Raw genomic sequence first — 19938 nt, 5'->3', positions numbered from 1 at the left:
CTCTAACATTTTATTTTCTATTCATTTAACCGTTCTTCGAACAGGCGTGCCAGTTTAGCACAAATTCAGCGTAATACATTTGGGTTATTCACAATGACAGAATCACAGAAATGTTGAATTATTTGAACAGCTCTTTCTCATTAACTGTTCATGAAAAGCTCAACTGAATGTCAGTAGAGGGCTGTGCCCTACTGTGAGCTGTAGTCAACACCTGACAAAGTAGTATGTGGTTGGTGTGTGCAATTACCTCAAAGGCCATAGGTCATTTTTATTCATTGCATTCTTTGGCTGGACCAGCAGGTGGAGCGGAGCATAACTGGCAACCAGCCGAAGAGCAGGCAGTTAGCCAATAACGCTAGCTAGCTAATGAAGCACAGTTCAGTTGTTTGTTTTCTCCGTTTCTACTAGATTGATATTGTCAATAATTCTGCCGTATTGTGTCATCAGCCATGTGTGTCATTAGCTAGTAGTTTAATATGCCAAATGCTTATTACTATTTATCCTTTCAAGGGTTCCTATTACAGATGTTACTCATTAATCTATCCAGATAAAATCTGAAAGACCCAAAATGAAACACAACATAGGGCAATTCTAATTCTATGGCTGCATGAGTCAACGTGAATGGGAAAAGATGCCAATTTTCATTTATTTTAATTCCCTATGTGGGGCCTTTGATCAATTCACGACCAAGTCTCATTCACAAAAATCATCATCATCTTATTTTGTTGATTGTAGATGTATATAGCCTATATGGTGCGAGGGGGTAATGCCAGAGCCAGGTCAGAAGGCAGGGATAATGAGAGAGATAAGAAACATGGTAACATGTATTGCATTTTTTGCATTCTTTCTTGTTTGAAATGATGGATGGCCCTATTTAGTGGCCCTTGTACAGGCCCCAGGGGACCGCACTACAGGCCCCAGGGGACCGCACTGTCACTGTTGCTGTTCACCCTCTAGTCTACACCTCGATTTCCAGCTTCAACTCTGGGTCGTACCACCTCCAGAAACTCTCTCAGATGACTCTTCTAATGTCATGCACCAGTCAGGGCAATGAGGAGGAGTATAGTCCGGTGGAGATCTTTGTCGAGTGGGGCACTGAGAAAACCATCTGTTCTTCATCATCCGAGGAAGAAGCTGGTAGAAGATTTGCCATGGAACAAGAAGCCACCAACATGCTGTCATGGTCCAGTGAGGAGGTGGGGATGGTGCAGTCCTACAAGTACCTGGTTGGGGAAACTTGACGGCACCAACAAGACAGAGGCACTGAAGTGAGCGCAGAGGAGGCTGCTCTGCTTAAGCAGGCTCCAGTTTCTCAATTCATGCAACCGACAGCTCAACATGTTCTATCAATCAGTGGTGGCCAGCACATTGTTCTCTGTGGTGGTGGTGTGCTGAAGAGGCATGTAAGGCAGGCAGGGTAAACAAGCATGGTTTAAAAGCTGGCTTGAACGTCCGGATGGCTCACTTGGCAAAGGTCCCGGGTTCAATTCTGTCCTGCGTGGGACATATATTGAATGTCATCCCACTCTCTCTCTCCAATATTCCCTGTCTCTCTCTCGCCTGTCTATTAATGAAGGCAAAAATGCCCAACACACACCTTCACAAACACACACTTGACCTCAATGCCAAATTTCAGCCCTTAGCCTCTCTCATCCTGCATGTTGCCAAAACACTGTGGAAAGATGCATAAATCGTCCACGTTTCATCAAAATCTGATCAATGGTGTCAGACATTTTGCACGCAACATGGATGGGCATACGTTGTAGCATCTCCCTTGGGCCGAGGACTGTATTGTAATTTTGAAAATCCCAGAATGCAGTAGTGAGATATGTACATGGTTTCAATTTGTTTTCATTTCTAAGCATTCTTCACGTGGTTTGTATTGTAAATTGCATCATCTTGTCTAGCCGCTAACATCCTTTTTCTTTTTCTTGCCCTCCTTCACTCTATCTTGAATAGTTAGAAAGGGGAAAAAAAAAGTTTGTGTAGGTCTGATTGGAGTCATATATTGTATTTATAATGTTTATTATTTTGTGTCAGTGTGTTGGCACTGGAAACAATTGTTGTATTTAAAATGTGTCTGAATAATCCCATAAGGGATGGGCTGCGTGCAGCCAGACACGAAAATAAAATATTCATTCATTCATTCATTCATTCATTCATTCATTCATTCATTCATTCATTCATTCATGTATCATTCCCTGAGACAAAATCTGATCACAACACCCTAGACAGTAAAAGAGATGGAGGGAGTGTGTGATGTCAGCCATCGGTTTGTGGGCTCACGTTTTCGAGTGTCTCCATTTGACGTTTTGGCCGCTGCCATCTTGGTTTTCACCCAACTCATGCGAGACAGCGTGAGACCAGACGGTTCCCACAGAGCCGCAGCTCCGCCTGCTACTGGTCCATGATTGGCGAGCTGCACGCTCACTGGACAGGCGACCTTGTCAATCACGCCCAAAAGATAGTCTTTTCTATCGTCTATTTTACTCTAAACGCGCGAGTTATATACAAAGCCCCCTCCCGTAGACTTGTCATGAAAGGTGAAATTAGCTATGCAGACCAAAACCGTTTTTTTTTTAACTATACGGTAAACATGTTTTTATTTACGGTGTAAAGACGGGCATTTTAACATGGGCGTGAATGGGGATTGACTCACTCTTGCAGCCTGCCTCAAGTGGCCATTCGAGGAATTGCTCCTGCATTGGCTCCTGCATTGGCATCAATGCGGAAGTCGAAAGCTGCCGCCTCGGATATCACGCATGATGGATGGAGATACAAACAAACAGACGGACCCCATGCTACCTCAATTTAATGGGCGCCAAACTTGTAAATTTGCTCTTGCAGGGCGAGTTTGTCAAACGTTTGAGTTGCGGCAGGACGAGCGATCCTGACCCCGGGGTCACTGTTATCCGAGAATGCAAGGTGCACTCAGCTACCCCAGCTGGCTGCAGCCAAGGAATGGAGCGCACACTGACAGCTGCAGAAGTGTGATGAGTAAAGTGAATGTAAGGAAACACACAGAGAGGGGAGACAGTTGCTCAACCTGTCGACAGCTTCTCCATAATTCAATAAGTCAAGGTGAAGGACCATTCCTGCGCGGCTACAGCAGCTCCAGAAATAGCTGTCTAGCGCGATGAGGCTTTTTTTTCCATGCTAATCTTGCTTGTCTCTCTCAACAGGCCTGCTAACATAATTGAAAACATGGACTTGAAAAAACACAAGCATCGCTGACACAAGGAATGTTCCTTTGTCCTGAATGGCTATGCTTTCTCTGTCCTGTTTTAACATGTTCCAAGAATCCGCGAATCTGTCTACAGGTCAACATGTCTGACAATGCACCCGTTGTTCCTAGTGTCTTCAAAATGAAATTATTCATTGCAATGTTTTTTATACATCTGATGACACCGTTTGTAATGTTTATATTGTCATGGAGAAATACGTTTCTGTCAGTGTGTTTTAAAGGGAAACATTTATTTGAGATTTGGCGGCTTGATTGTGGTGTTGCTCTGCGTCGTCAGGCAATTTGTCTTTTTGATAGGTCCGATTACAATGCATATATAATGTATTTAAAATGTTATTATAGAAATGAAGCCTGCTTTTCTGTGTATCCCCGTAGTTATATTTGTTTGCTGCGATGCTTTACGACGACCTGAAAATAGCATTGCATTGTTTCGATAGGGAGTGGGAAACAATAGGGTTGAACCTAATTCAATTTCATCCTCAAATCTTCAAATCCTTTTCCTTCCAATTCCCCGTTTCTGTTCAAGAAAAGAGGTATTTCACCCACTTTCCCACCATCTCCTGTCAATATATCTACCCGATTCCCAATTGTGACTTAAGTCTCCGTTGGACTCGGGCCAGTGTGTTAACTCCAGCTAAATCAATGGATTAACAATTTGCCCACCCCCTCAACCCCAACACACACACAACACACACACACACACACACACACACACACACACACACACACACACACACACACACACACACACACACACACACACAACACACACATACACACACACACACACACACACACACACACACACACACACCACAGCCCCACCACCACCGCACAACCACTAATCTTAAGGGGCTGACCCTCGGCCAACAAATGACCAAACTCACACAAAATGGAGACCCGCCCCCACCGTCCCGTGCGTGCGTTTCCTCCCTTCTCCTCTCTTCTCTTATGCGAGGCCTCCATTGAATCAGCCCAGCCACACTTGTTGAGACCGTGGTGACAGATCCTCAAGTACCTCTCTGCTGAAGCAAAAGCCCCGCTCTGCTTTTGGGATTCAATTTGCTCGGCAAACACTTTCGACAAAAACGGCGAGGGTGGGAATCCAACGGACGCAAACTATCCTGCATTTGTAGATGGGATTAGCCTGCTATATAGCCCCCCCCCCCCCTCGTCATGTTCCCACACCAAAAATCTCACGTTATAACGGCAGGTGGGTTGAGTGTGAGTGAGTTGACTCAAATGCTTTACTGTTGAGCCTATTACAATATCGGACTTTCTGGGCGAATGCAGTGGTTGGACTACTACCTCCCGTCAGCGAGCAGCGCTGGTTGTGACCCATGAGGTCAGCGTTACTGTTGAATCCATGCCATAGTGTCTGCTAGAGTCGCCTGGGCAATGTGCAGCTGTGCAGGACTCTGGATTGGAGGGCCGTTCACACACACACACACACACACACCTACACACACACACACACACACACACACACACACACCATGCTGTCACACTGTTTGTCATTCCACATGTCAGTCATTTTGAGTTCTCCCAAGCCAACATGAACACATTTTCGTAAGAGGGCGCACAGGGAAAGGTCCGGGTTCTTCCTGTTAGCATCAGTGTTTCCCATATTTCTCCTGTTGCCCAGTATCCATATGTTGTCCGGAAACCAATAACTACCATTCATGACAATGTCATTAGATCATTTATGTGACGCATTTGAGGCATTATTTGATGCTCGCCCCGCATCGAGGCACAATCAATCTTGTGTAGCCTACTGGTACGTAAAGGTTCCGGGGAAAGGGAGTTTTCACTATGTGCCACAACAATATATATAATTAATTATATGATGTGATGATTTCTAAATAAGCACAATGGGGCGTCCGGGTAGTGCAGCAGTACTGTCCCTGCCTACAGTACCAACACGAGGGTCACAGGTTCGAGCCCCCGTGTTACCTCTGGCTTGGTCGGGTGTCCATACAGGCACACTTGGCCGTATCTGCGGGTGGCAATCCGGATTAAGGTGTGTCCTGGTCGCTGCACCAGTACCTCCCCCCCCCCCCAAACGAGGCGGCTGTTTGGGGGTAGGCGAACTGGGGGAAATAGCGTGATCCTCTCACACGCTACACCCTCTGCCAGTGAAAGTCAAGTGAAAAGAAGTGGCTGGCGACTGCACATGTATCGAAGGAAGCATGTGCTAGTCTACAACTCTCCCCTGATTGACAGAGGGGGTGGAGCAACGACAGAAAACGGGAGGAAAAAATCCCACAAAAACTTGACAAAAAAAAATCATCATCATCATCATCATCATCATCATAATTAACCCTGCCGAATTCTGTCCCTTCATTAGAAAACATTCCCCTGCTCTTCAAAACATGAGCTCTCTATCTACTCACAGGAATCCAATTCGTATATGTTTTGGAAGCTGCATGGTAGCAACAGCTTAATTTGCCCCGTCATGGACTCGACAAGCCCAGGTCTTAGGGCGGGTGCAGGGTCGCCCGACCCTCTGCAGCATCACCCATCCATCCCTCTCCTTCCATCTCATCTCATTCTGCATTCCCCGGGTCAGAGGCGCCGGGCAGAGCCCCGGGTCAGAGGCGCCGGGCCGAGCCGCGGTGCCGTGTATCCTAATCACATAAGCACACGGGCTAATCCGCAGGACAGCTGGGGAATCTTTACTGCATGAGCCGGACAGCAACTTCATGGCCCATCTCTCTAAACCCCCTTGCTTTCATCAGGCTGCTATTGAAACCCCCCCCCCCCCCCCCTACACACACACACACACACACACACACACACACACACACACACACACAGACACCACCACCACTACTTTCACCACATCACTACACACACGCCCACGCACACAAACTCAAGTGGTCGTAGGTCAATGCTGCTGCTGATAGAAACTTCCACCTTCTATTCGATTCATAGTCGTGCAACATTCCCTTATGCGCTTATATAACTTCAGCATTTTGGGAGAAAACAAAGTCCACAATTTGTCCCACTAGTTAATATTTCATACATGGCTGATGCACAAAACAGGTGGTGACCTGGTGGAAGGGAATTTCTGTTTCACAATTGTAAATGCTCGGTCTACTCTTGACTTTTCTTTTTTTTTATGCTATATAGTTATGGTATTGAATATCCATTCAACGGCCTCCCAAAGTACTTACTGTCCAAGTAAATTGATGGACTGAGGAGCTATATGTCCATCCCATATATCCTACTGGTTATACATCAGAACAACACTCTCTCTCTCGATCTCTCCCTCTCTCTCAGGATATCTACCATGATGAACCGTTTTATTCCCAAACAGTCTCTGCTAGAGCAGTTAGAGCATCCATCTCCTCAGAGATTCTGATGAATAATGGAGTAATAGGAGGAATTTCCTCGAGAATGAAATGTTTCTAACCCTGCACCTCTCCTGGCAAGCGCTCCAATTCCCCCGGTGCAATTGCAAACACAGCGGGCTTTGCCAAAAAAGCCAGGCGTCTACACAGATCTATGTTTATCCCATCCCCTTAGAAACCCCCACGATGGGATCTCCAGGGCTTTCCTCGCTCTCCAACTATGTTTGCCAATGAAAGAAACACATGCTCCGTTATTATTTATAGAATAATTTGTTTATTTATTATTCTATTTTTCCGGACGAAGAATGTCCGACTCAAAGCCCGTTCAAATTTTTTTTGGGGGGGGGGGGCAATTTATGTTCGGTATTGAATTTATTCGTTTGGATTCGGGGGTAGGAGTGGAAGTGTAATAAAAGAGGAGGGCTTCTGATAAATGAGCTTTGTCATGTGAAGCTGACAGTTTTATGGTTGTGAACAAGTGTTGAAAACCTCCCGACCCAGTTATCATCATTACCCAGCGCATCTTGTGGGGAGGCCTCAGACGTGCCTCTATGAGTGTTCTCCCTTAGTCATGGAAAAAACCAAGTGCACACAGACCTCCAGTACCGAAGCCAGTCCACTTCCAAGGGAAAACACTGATAGTTTTTACAGTGCACATCCTGCGTGGTATCACAAAACATATTTAAGATATATTACACTTGATTGCTGCGCCTGGTGCTTAAGCATTTGAGCAGAAAGAGCTGATAGCTTGTCCTGTAACATTAACTGTAACATTAACTGAAGAGCTGATAGCTTGTCCTGTAACATTAACTGTAACATTAACTGAAGAGCTGATAGCTTATCCTGTAACATTAACTGAAGAGCTGATGGCTTGTCCTGTAACATGAAGTGTAACATTAACTGAAGAGCTGATAGCTTTTCCTCTAACATTAACTGAAGAGCTGATAGCTTGTCCTGTAACATTAACTGTAACATTAACTGAAGAGCTGATAGCTTTTCCTGTAACATTAACTGAAGAGCTGATAGCTTGTCCTGTAACATTAACTGAAGAGCTGATAGCTTGTCCTGTAACATTAACTGTAACATTAACTGAAGAGCTGATAGCTTGTCCTGTAACATTAACTGAAGAGCTGATAGCTTGTCCTGTAACATTAACTGAAGAGCTGATAGCTTGTCCTGTAACATTAACTGAAGAGCTGATAGCTTGTCCTGTAACATTAACTGAAGAGCTGATAGCTTGTCCTGTAACATTAACTGAAGAGCTGATAGCTTGTCCTCTAACATTAACTGTAACATTAACTGAAGAGCTGATAGCTTGTCCTGTAACATTAACTGTAACATTAACAGAACAGCTGATACATGTAGCTTGTCCTCTAACATTAACTGTAACATTAACTGAAGAGCTGATAGCTTGTCCTGTAACATTAACTGTAACATTAATTGAAGAGCTGATAGCTTGTCCTGTAACATTAACTGTAACATTAACTGAAGAGCTGATAGCTTGTCCTGTAACATTAACTGTAACATTAACTGAAGAGCTGATAGCTTGTCCTGTAACATTAGCTGTAACATTAACTGAAGAGCTGATAGCGTGTCCTGTAACATTAGCTGTAACATTAACTGAAGAGCTGATAGCTTGTCCTGTAACATTAACTGTAACATTAACTGAAGAGCTGATAGCTTGTCCTGTAACATTAACTGAAGAGCTGATAGCGTGTCCTGTAACATTAACTGTAACATTAACTGAAGAGCTGATAGCTTGTCCTGTAACATTAACTGAAGTGTTTATTGAATTAATACCTGGGTGACCGCCGGCCGGGGGTATATAAAGTGAAACATGTCTACTGTATATCACTAATAATCTCTTCAATCAACTTGACTGGCAGATTGTTTGCTGATTCACACAACATGATCCTGGTCCAGCAGATACCTTTTGCTCCCGCCAGATACCTAAGTATTTCTTCCTTTAACGTGCAGCATTTTCTTATTTTGCTGCTGTTTTTGAGAGATTCTGAGCTCACATGTTTTTCCAGGCAGGAGAGACAAGTGGGAACCTTGACAGGTACTTAACAACAATCAAAAACAGTTCTAAACAGGGTACGCTATTGGGCAGGGCACAGGAAGAAGGCGAAGGAAGGCACATGCAGTACCCTTCAGACCCCTATCACACTTTCCAGAGAGGAACTTGCTTTTTCCCAAAGTGCTGAGAAAAAAAATCATAAATCCACGAGTTCCATAGACCTGAGCTATGAGCTAAGGTGTTTTCATAGCGCTCGGCACATATGTTTCCCCACCATGAGCTCGCATTTGAGCTGCTTCCCCTTGATCTCGCTTCTGTTTCTACATTTCTTTTGGACACTGGTTGTTGTTTTCAACTTCTCTCCACAATTACAGATTCATTGGGGGGCTTAAGCATCGGTGTAGATTTCGGGAGGGGGGGGGGTGTAGGGGATACGTCCCCCTCAATATTTAGAACATGCCCCCCCCCCCCCCCCCCCATAAAACATGAGTCATTGAGGCAGCAACACAGAATGCATGAGAGCCTTACTGCAATCAATTCCGTTATATTTCGAATTGTCACCTGGTGCCTGAATCTTGCCTTTTCCTTTACATTAAAAAAGAAAATCCACCATGCAGAAACGGCACAAATTGGTGCATAAAGAAATCAACAGATTTCAGGAAATGAAGTGTTTGATGTCCAAAATTTCCTGTGGGAGGACCCACAGACCATACCCCCTCCCCCCCCCCCCCATGTTCAAACAAAACCTACGCCCATGGGCTTAAGCATTCATTGAAGAGGCAGGTCAGTCTATGTTGTTTTTTTTCTATCACCACTGTCTTTCTTCCCCCCTCCCTACATGGCTCTGCATCTGCGGCTGCACGTTTCATCCATCCAACACAACTAAACCACAATCAACACTCCTCAGCAAATCCTCCGCACGGCAGCACCCATACATCCTGTGCAGTGGGGGTGATGCTGGAATAACAATCCTCTCTCTGCCACTTTCAGCAGTTCAAGGTTTCAGAGAATTATCTCACTATCCACTTTCTCTCTCTCTCTCTGCTCGACTGCCTCCAAGCAGACCAAGAGGATGGGAGAGGGAATGGGGGGTTGGGTGGTGGTCAAAGCTTGCTCGATTTTTTTTTTTTTTTTTTTTTTTTTACCTTTTTCGGTCTGTGCTCTAGTTGCACCCACTTCCTTCATGGTAACAGCTGTCAAAACGTTGTCGGATTACAACACACCGCAAAGTTAGGGCTCATATTAGAGGCTGGTACAGGGCAGGATGTTAGGAGGAGTCCAGCGGGCCGGGGTATATATTCAGGCCTCTCTGCTTCTCCGAGCAAAGCAGGCAGGACCCAGGGGAGGAATAGCTAACACCATGAGGGTGCTGCTCCAGCGCTGCTAATTTAGGTACACGTGTCAAGGATATCATGGGCTTTTCCACTGATGTTTTAGGTATTAGAACAGATACACGCCTTAATTGTGTTTTGTTTTCGCAAACCGGATGTGAGGTTCTTATTCGCAGCCATGGCCCCTTTCTCTCGGATTAGTCAGGCTTCAAGGCTTGGACGAAGAGGCCACAAGATTTTTGCAAGGTTGTTGAGAGAGAAAATTCCCTAATTCTTCACTCATCTGGTGAGGGAATAGACAGAGCTTGTTGAAATAATAGCACTTTCAACAGGGGGAGATTCTGTGAGCTCTGGCACATATGTCCAAACAGTGTAAAAAAAAAAAAAAAAGTGTATATCTATATCTGACGCTAATGAGTTTCATAATAACTGTGTTTGACATAGTGGTAAGAAGGCACCATGGCCAATGTCATGTGTAGTATAATATGACAGAGGCCTTGATAATCAGTTTACACTAAATCAATATGAAATGTCATAGCAAACTGAGGGCGATCCTCTCTGAAACTGTGAAAATCCAACAGGGGTCTGTATCAGATTCTCATAAACACTTACCTCAACCACGATGTCTGACGACAGAGCAGGCAGAGGGAGCCGATCACTGATCTCACTCCACGATGTCTGACGACAGAGCAGGCAGAGGGAGCCGATCACTGATCTCACTCCACGATGTCTGACGACAGAGCAGGCAGAGGGAGCCGATCACTGATCTCACGCCACAGCTGGGAAGGTATGCCTTTATAGACAAGCTCTATCACTACACTTATCTGATGAGAACATGTGAACCTCCTCTCCAGTAGCTACACTCCTTTTTTCTTTTCTTTTTTCTTTTTTTCTTTCTTTCTTCCTTCCTTTTTTTATTTATTTATTTATTTATTTATTTATTTATTTATTTATTTATTTATTTATTTCCTATTTTCCACATTGAATAATAGTAAAGACATCAAAACTATGAAATAACACAAATGTAGTTCTAACGTAAGTTCAGTCAGGAAGACTATAATATGCATTTTACACTTCCTTAATTCACTTCTTATATCTTCACCCTTCAATCTACTCATAAGCTCATAATAAGCTGTCAATTTCCGGGCTTCAATTGAATAATCAGCTGCTTGCCGCCTAGTCTCTTTTAACCAATAGCATAGTGTCACATCACTGCTCACATCACCTCTCACCCCACACACCTCCAGTGTAAGCTTATCACATTGCTTCTCACCCCCATCGTAAGGCAATCGCTTGGAGCCTTTAAGGTTTCCTTAAATATGTTTTTTCTGTCTCATTCAGCCTCTCAACACCGCTGCTGTCAGTCTCGCACCCTCCTCCTCCCCCTCTCCGGTCATCGCAGACCTATCAGATTCTTCAGTCGGAAGAGTCTCATCATGATGAGTCTCAGAAGGAGATCACCAGCACCACCAATCTACTGTACAGTAGACTCCACAGGGGGATATATCTGGATGCTGCTCTGGGCTGATGCAGCTCTCTCAAGATCTCCCTGCGGTGTCTAACCGCCAAAGACTAATAACAATACCTTATTCTCATCATTCTTTCTGTAATGCATCATTCACTTTATTGTAATAAATATTATTTTATTCATTCTTTTGTCTGTGTGTCTGCCTCTCTACTCATAAATCAAATAGCGACATAATCAGTGATGTCATAACTCTTTCTCTACTATAGTCTACTATTTGGAGGGTTAAACGATTCCCCAACTGTGCATGCGCTTCCATTGTGACATCATCAGTGATGTCATAAATCCCTGTACTCATCATTGTGACATCATGTGTGATGTCATAAATCAAATGGTGGGCGGTGTTAGTCACGATTTGCAGTCTGTCACGTTTTCATTGTGACATCAATGATGATGTCATCAGCTAGCGTTCAAATCCCTCCACGGGCTTGCCCCTTCATATCTCTCAGATCTCATCATCCCGTACATCCCCTCACGCTCCCTCCGTTCCCAAAATACAGGCCTTCTTACTGTCCCTTTAATCAAGAAAAAGTCAGCTGGCAGTAGAGCTTTTTCCTACAGGGCACCCTACCTCTGGAACAAGCTTCCACCCAGTGTTAGGCAAGCGACATCAGTCGAAGTTTTTAAATCCAGGCTCAAAACACACTTATTTGCACAGTCATATGACTTACAATAGCACTTTATTGAATGTTATATTTGCTATGATTATTGTTATATTTGCTATGATTATTGTTACTTGATATGTCACTTTACTGAGATAGATACTATATTTGATGATGATTATACTGTGTAATATTTCTCTGTGTATTGTCTTACCTGATTTTATTGTTCTGTTGTTATTGTGAAGTGTACTGAGACACCTCGGTGTGATTTTGCACTCTAAATAAACTTTGATTGATTGATTGATTGATTGATTGATTGATGTCTACATTTTGGTTACATTTTCATTGTGACATCATCAGTGATGTCATGAACCTCATCAGTCACGGAGGACCCCTTCACGAAGGTGAAGGCGCGTTGCTTAGGAGGGATGAGGAGCGGAGCAACGAACATGAGACGAGGCGCAACAACCAAGATTGAGGAGGTGTGAGAAACTTGAAAGAAGAAGAACAACCATGGTCTTCTAGAGTGAGACCATTCAACTGTGAGAGGCAGCAATGTGCCACAAGGCATCCAGTCCGGCTGAAAGCCATTAGAAGAAGAAGAGAAAGCAGGCTTCAAGAGCCAGAAAACCTGCTGAGGTCAGGCAGCAAGACCAGGCAGATCAACAGATTTCCTACGCAAGTATGGAGAAGTATGGAATTTGATTTTAATATTTTCCAGGTCTGGAAAAGTATGGAAAAAGGAAAAGAGAGTATGGAAAAATCTTTGTTTCCAGACTATTGCTTATTGTGACTATCTGACTATTCATTTTTCTAAATAATAAAATTATTAATTTATAGAAAATACATTGAAAATTGATTGATACAAGTAAGTGTTTTATCATGCCATCAGAATGTAACATACATGTTAACAGTTGGATTTTAAAACTAAAATTTAAGTTAGTTACATAATCAACATTAGCTGTATTCCCAACCCGGATTGTCACCCCTCGGCGTCATTATTGCCGACACGAAAGGTAATATGCCGAAGAAGGTGGTTTTTACTCTTTCAATGTCTGTAAAACTGCTCATATCTCTGTGGAGGTCGGGGGTAGACGAGGCCCCACCCTTGGCTCCTGGTAGTGGTGGTTGAGTGGGAATTGAACCAGCCACCCGCTGGTCCCCGTCTCTATGTGGCTCTATGTGGTTGACAACTCCATCGCGTCACACTCAAAGCTCTTTGAGCGCTTTTCTCTCTTTTCCTCTAGCTGTTCAAAACTGACGAAGGCTCGAACACACGAGCTCAGAAATGACTGAGACTTGAACCCACAACCTCAATACTCTTGGGCAGCAATGAAACTCTCTGAGCCACTGGGTCACACTTCTTAAGACAGGTTTTTCTCAGCGCATTTCACTCTTTCCTATGGCTGTCTCCATTCAAAACTGAGTCTCAAACCCAGAACCTCAAAACTGACTGAGCCTCGAACCCACAAGCCACTGGGTCACACTTGTTAAGACAGGTTTTCTCAGAACTGTTCAGTTTTTCATAAACCTTTAACTGACTCAGGCTTGAACCCATGACCTCAAAACTGGCACGCAGCTGTCCAAACTCTGTGAGCCACTGATGGCCCATTTCCACCGCTGGTATCAACGCGGCCCCGCACAGCTCGTCTTGCTTTTTTGTCTCATTCCACCGATCAAAAACGTGGACAGCCCGGGTTGAGTCGGGGTTGAGCCGTGCTGTTTTTGGTCCCTGCACTGTTGAGGTTCTAGGGCTGTGGACCCGGTACCATACGGTGACGTGAAAACACTGCAGACGACTGATTGGTCAGGCAGAATCGCGTTTACTGTAGGCATCTACTGTCAATGCTGGATACCAGTTTAGTGGGGCTTACCTTCTCTTCTGTTATTTCCAGAAGTTATTTATTTTGTGTTGCTGCCTTCGGCGCTGTTGAAATAAAATCGATCTCCTTGCTCAGCTTTAACATGCGGTGGTTTTCAATTGTTTTGAGAGAGAAAAATGTCCGCTCCTCGGGAAGCCCTTTGTAGTTGGCTCCGCTAGGCCGCAGGCGAAGCCACGGTCTTGCCTGTTGAGTTGCCCCTGGGGTTCTCCCCGTAGCGCCTCTCCCGTCCCCGCGCAGTGCATGCATGTGAGTTTGAGTAACAACAAAGTGATATCCATTCTCCTAGTCGATTGTCACATTTGCCCATGTACACTGTAGGTCATTTAGAGGCACCAGTATTTCATAATCAGTTTAAAAGTTCCGTGTATGGATTTAATTTTAACGTTATACTTATAGCCTACTTCGGCTATGGGCGGAGGGCAGATATGCGGTCGCTATGACGACCAGGTGTGGGCGGAGGCAAGTAAACTTGCTATGGAAACAGAGTCTATATCAAGTAGAGGTGAGTAATACCAGATTGAGTAGAGCTGTACTGTGCTGTTATATGTGGTGGAAATGAGCCATAAGTCTCACAAGGTGTCTTCACTAGAGAAGTCCAAGCTTTCACTGAGGCTCAAGCCCACAACCTCCAAATTGTGGTGTGGCCATAGGTGTCATTTACAATGGGGACATGTCCCCACCACCTTTCAACACAAAGTGACACCCTTGTGTACTCAGATGTCAAATATGATCTGACAGAGAATTCTGGAAATTTGAGTCTGGAAAAGTACGGAATTTTGAAATGGATGATGTGTAGGAACCCTGGATCAAGCTCAAATGAGCCAAAGTTAAGTGTCTGACTGAACTTTGCCTCCAGTCTCCACCCTAGAAATCAAGAGCGTGCAGCGTGTGAGATACTAGTAAATTGATATATTGTAGACTAGTAGCCGTCCTTTGCCTTGATGAAAAGGCAAAATCTTTGGAAAGAAATTCATACACTAGGCATCAACTTCATATCTTTGTCTAAGTTTTTTTTTTTACTTTATGTTTATTGAGCAAAGTTTCAGCATACAAACACACATTCCAGTTGTTACATTTTTCATTTTTTTTGTTTTTCCAAATAAGAATCCATAAATTGCAATCTGTGTAGATTTCTTTGACTTTAAGCAGACGCCTTCAGACCAGAATTGCTTTGAGATCATGAAAAACAGTGCATCCAATCTGGTGTGCCCAAACGTGGCTGGCAGTCCTTCTGCAACTCCCTCCTCCACATTTTCCCACGCCAGTCCAGGGATTCAAACCGGCAACCTTACAGTCACAAGCCTTCCTGCTGCTGGCAGTTTATTTAGGAAGATTTCTCTCTCTCTCTCTCTCTCTCTCTCTCTCTCTCTCTCTCTCTCTCTCTCTCTCGCTGAATTTATTTCAGCTGGTGGACAGAAATGTGTGAATGACAACCAAAAGCGGAGTCCACATAGTTGACATCCTGTATAATCCACATTCAAATCAATTAGCTGCTATGGCAGGGCAGAAAATCTATTCCAAGAAGTGTGTGCTGATTTTCTGTCTCCAGCTGCAGGCGTGCCGTAAAGGGAGAGCCTATCTCGTGCTAATTACACCGAGGTCACATACGTGTGGTGGATATTAGCTCTCTTGGCAGCCACTTCCACATTTCAACATTTCCAAAAGGCAAAGTTTGGTCGTCTGAGTGTGGCTCACAGCGAGCTGATCCTCCACTCTTAAATGTATTTGTTAAAGCTTGACATTTGCTACACCCACTACTCATTTAGGAAGAACTTTGTATTGCATCAAACTATTACTACAACTCCGGACAGACAGACAGACAGACAGACAGACAGACAGGCAGACAGACAGACAGACAGACAGACAGACAGACAGACAGCCAGACAGACAGTCAGACAGACAGACACAGACAGACAGACAGAGAGACAGACAGACAGACAGAGAGACAGACAGGCAGACAGACAGACAGACAGGCAGACAGAAAGACAGACAGACAGACAGACAGACAGACAGACAGCTCTCCGGACAAACAAACAAACAGACAGCTCTCCGATTATAGTAGTAGGATGTATAATATGATTATTATTTGAGTGGAAATAATGACTTCCAGATATGACGTCCTGTAAATGGTCAAAGCACCACTGACTGAAGAATGAAACCCACACGTGAAATAATTTAAAAATTCATTTATTATTTCAGATTTTTTTCGCCTTTGTTATACAAAGATGTTAAATAACTTAAATACATTCTTACCAGTCATTTGTGATCTGTTTATACCTACAAGCTATACACATGAGGTAGAGGAAAATAATTTAGGGTTCCCATAAGACATGAATAAGTGAACAATGGACAAAGCTTTGTTGGTGTAGTATCATCACAAAGGGCAATACATGGTTGGTGTTTTTTTTTAATCTTTTTTTTTTAATCTTTTTACAAGCACAGCACAAATCCTGACAAAATGTACGTGTAACATGTAAGGTGAGCATAAACCACTCAATATTGACCATTTGATGCAATCTAGGTACAGGAATTTGGTTCATGTAACCACGATGTTAAAGTGTTAAAAATTATATTAAAAATGTCAGTTCATACCTTTATAGATGGGAATAACTGACAAAATATTAGATCATACTAACATTAAGTCCTACAAAAATACTATTGATGCTCGTGATTTTGTTTGAATACCTCCAGAAATGTCTTATGTAAGCTGTGTGAAATAATGGGACAGTAAAAGTTGATTTTCAGACTGAATTTGTTAGGATTTGTTTTGTGCTTAGATAACGGCAAATGTTTGAGACATCTACGTGAAAACATGTCGAAGAACATTGGAAAACATGTGGAAACATGTTCAAAGTATACACTGCTTCTTGAAGCCTCCACCCCAAAAGAAACAAACACCCATACAAGCCAAAAGAAAAACAGAGTAAAAAATACAGGATATAAAATCAGTTTAGACTTTGACGTTATTTACACTAAACACATGCTCATAATATATTTAAAAAATAATTTATCTTTTATTTTTTTCTACAAAATAGAATTTTGTACATGATCCACTGACAACTAAACAGTGCAGAGTTATGGATTTGAAAATATGGAGGACTGTGACAGCAACATCTAGGACCGACTGCTGCATCATCTTTCTCTTGAGAAACCTTAGGCCTATGTACAATCTATAAACAAACACACAAAAAATGCACTCTGTGTGCATCTGGTATTCCTGTCAAATGCACTCTGTGTGCATCTGGTATTCCTGTCATGCCTGTTTACCATTTTGAATCCCATTCAATAGTAGAGAACCAGGCCAAGGAGTGTGTGGAGAATACACACACCAAAAGCTGCGGGAAGGAGCATAGCTATTATGGTTTCCATGTAGCGTGCAAAGTTCTATGTATATGTTTTGACCAGTCTTTATTTGGCATGCCTCCTCATATCAAAATGCTTGGAATTCATCTCCTCAGGACAAATAACCCACGCCAGGCTCTCTTCCTGAAGCATGATTCCGCTGTCAAGGATGGTGGTTCAATTTCAACTAGAAATCTTGTGATAATCATATTTAAAGACTCAGACAAAACTGTCTGTAAAGTAATTGCGGTCAAAGCCACTTTTTAAGGACGTTTTGGCATGGCGCTGTATCTACTGGCATTGGCGCTCGAGTTTCACTCATTGATGATTACAATCTCTTACAAGCGTACAAGGTGGCAGGCAGCTGCGGTGTAGCCAATGCATCAATAGTAATACACCACTAGCTTGCTAATTTCCCCAGAATGAAGTGTCTTGCTCCAACGTTGTTATTGCTACCAATTTCTGTTTTCAATTGCCTGTGAGATTTGAACATGTGCCTCACTCTTGTCTCTATACCACAGGAGAATAAACCTTTGCTATTTACAAAAAGATTCTGCACTGCACTGTATATATCCATAAATACAGATCTTTAAATACTTTAAAGGGCTTTGGGGCTTCAGTGCGTGAATGGCGCTATATAATACAAAGCTGGGTCCCTCACTCAGTAGTTAATTCACACCCATCTAAAACAAGGCATAAAAAAGGTCCTATATCTTATAGCATTTAACAGAATGTTCCCAGCAACTAGGTGCCGAGAAACACAATTAAATATTGTTGTCTGTTGTCGTTTGTGTGTGTACACTAGAGGCATTTCTCAGGAAAAGTATAAACTCATCTCTCCTTTGACTGAACAGTCATGTGTTGAATTGTCGCTTGTAGTTGTATGGCAGGATTCAATATGCTGCGTTTGTGTTAACTGCTTGTGTGGCAGGCAACAAATATAATATTAAAAAGCATATCGGCTCACCTATTACAACTTCACTGACTTCTGGAAGAAGACGGCACATTTGTTTTCAAAAGCCCAATGTTTGGATTTAGACATCAAACTATTTGAGCCACACATTATGGAAATATTAGTCTTATAAAATATATTTATGTTAGTTATGAGGCTTAAGCATTCGTCTTCACTTGAGCAACTTTGCAGACATGTCAAGTTAGATTTCCGTCTCAGCTGCCCCTCGCTGTTTGGACTGACCACTGCAATACCTAGGCTACTACTGTATGTGGTGCATGTCTCCATGTTGAATATGGCTCAATCAAACTGTGGCTGCTGAACAGGAAGGATGTGAAATGGTAGGGGGCTACATTCCTCCAGTTCTCCACAGTTTTCTTTAAAACCTTAAAGTAAAAAACAGAAAATAAAATAAAGAAATACGTAGATTTAGGCTCTGCGGAGCCACAGCAAATTGTATGTACGGTATACTAACTTACTACCGATGGCTATCGGAGTCGTATGCGGACTGTCTGCTGGTCATGTGATCACCTGCTGCAATGATGTCAGCAATAATAACAAGGCCACTGTCATATCCAATTTCATTTGGATTTGCACTATTTTTCACTCACTTTTGTCCAAATAGTTCTAGTGGTTTAAGTTATTCCCTGAACATTGGTCGAGTTCGCTCAAGGCCAACAAGTGCCTAAACTGACTGGTAAAAAAAAAAAGTTATTTTCTGTCCATGCATTTACCAACAGCTTCATATTATATATTGCAAAAGAAAAGAAAAAAAGAAAAAAGAAAATTGAGCATTTTTTTCTCCTTGTAAAGGAGTAGTCCCAAAGGATCCATAAATTATCCACAGCAAGACAAAGGACACAAATGTGCTGCTTTCCAAAGGGCCTTGTCAAAATGAATGAAAAAAGCCAGAGCACACAAACAACAAAACATTTGTGTGGTTAGTGGTTTGTTTTAACATACTTAGATAAGTGGCTTGTATAATATCATTACAATATAATTGTATTTATTTACATACATATGCAAACACACAACGTGTGTGAGTGTAAATATGTGCGTGTAGAATAATTCTTACACCCTGTCTTTTTAGCAGTCTCTATTATGGTCTTGATTGCCATATAAGTTGTCATTTGAACCCCCCACCCACCCATACGCAGGCACAATCTACCACCAGGACACACACACACACACACACACACACACACACACACACATAGGAGACACACACACACACACGCACACGCACACGCACACGCACACACACACACACACACACACACACACACACACACACACACACACACACACACACACACACACACACACACACACACACACACACACACACACACACACACACACACACACACACCATTCTTCTTTGGGCAAGTCCCAATGGTCTATCGGTGTTACTGTCCTTGTATTGGATCCTCATTAACTGGAGACGACTGCTAATCTGTGTTTTTCTCGTGGATAGATGCAATTGGATTTTGAGTAGGAAAGTCGAAGCCTCTCTCTCCAAGGCAACTCTGCAACCAAAACGCTTGAGATGTTGACCCTGTTGTCTTAGAAGGGCGGGGCATTTACTTCTGCAAAACCCCAGCCATGGGGGCCACAGGCCGTCAGAACCCAACCCACAGAAATCCCTCAAAGTGCTTATTGCTTCTCCATGCTCTCCTTTGTCTG

Source organism: Poromitra crassiceps (genome assembly GCF_964638095.1).
Source record: "Poromitra crassiceps genome assembly, chromosome: 17".
NCBI classification, from domain to species: Eukaryota; Metazoa; Chordata; class Actinopteri; order Beryciformes; family Melamphaidae; genus Poromitra; species Poromitra crassiceps.
Note: the sequence above shows the minus strand (reverse complement) of the source record.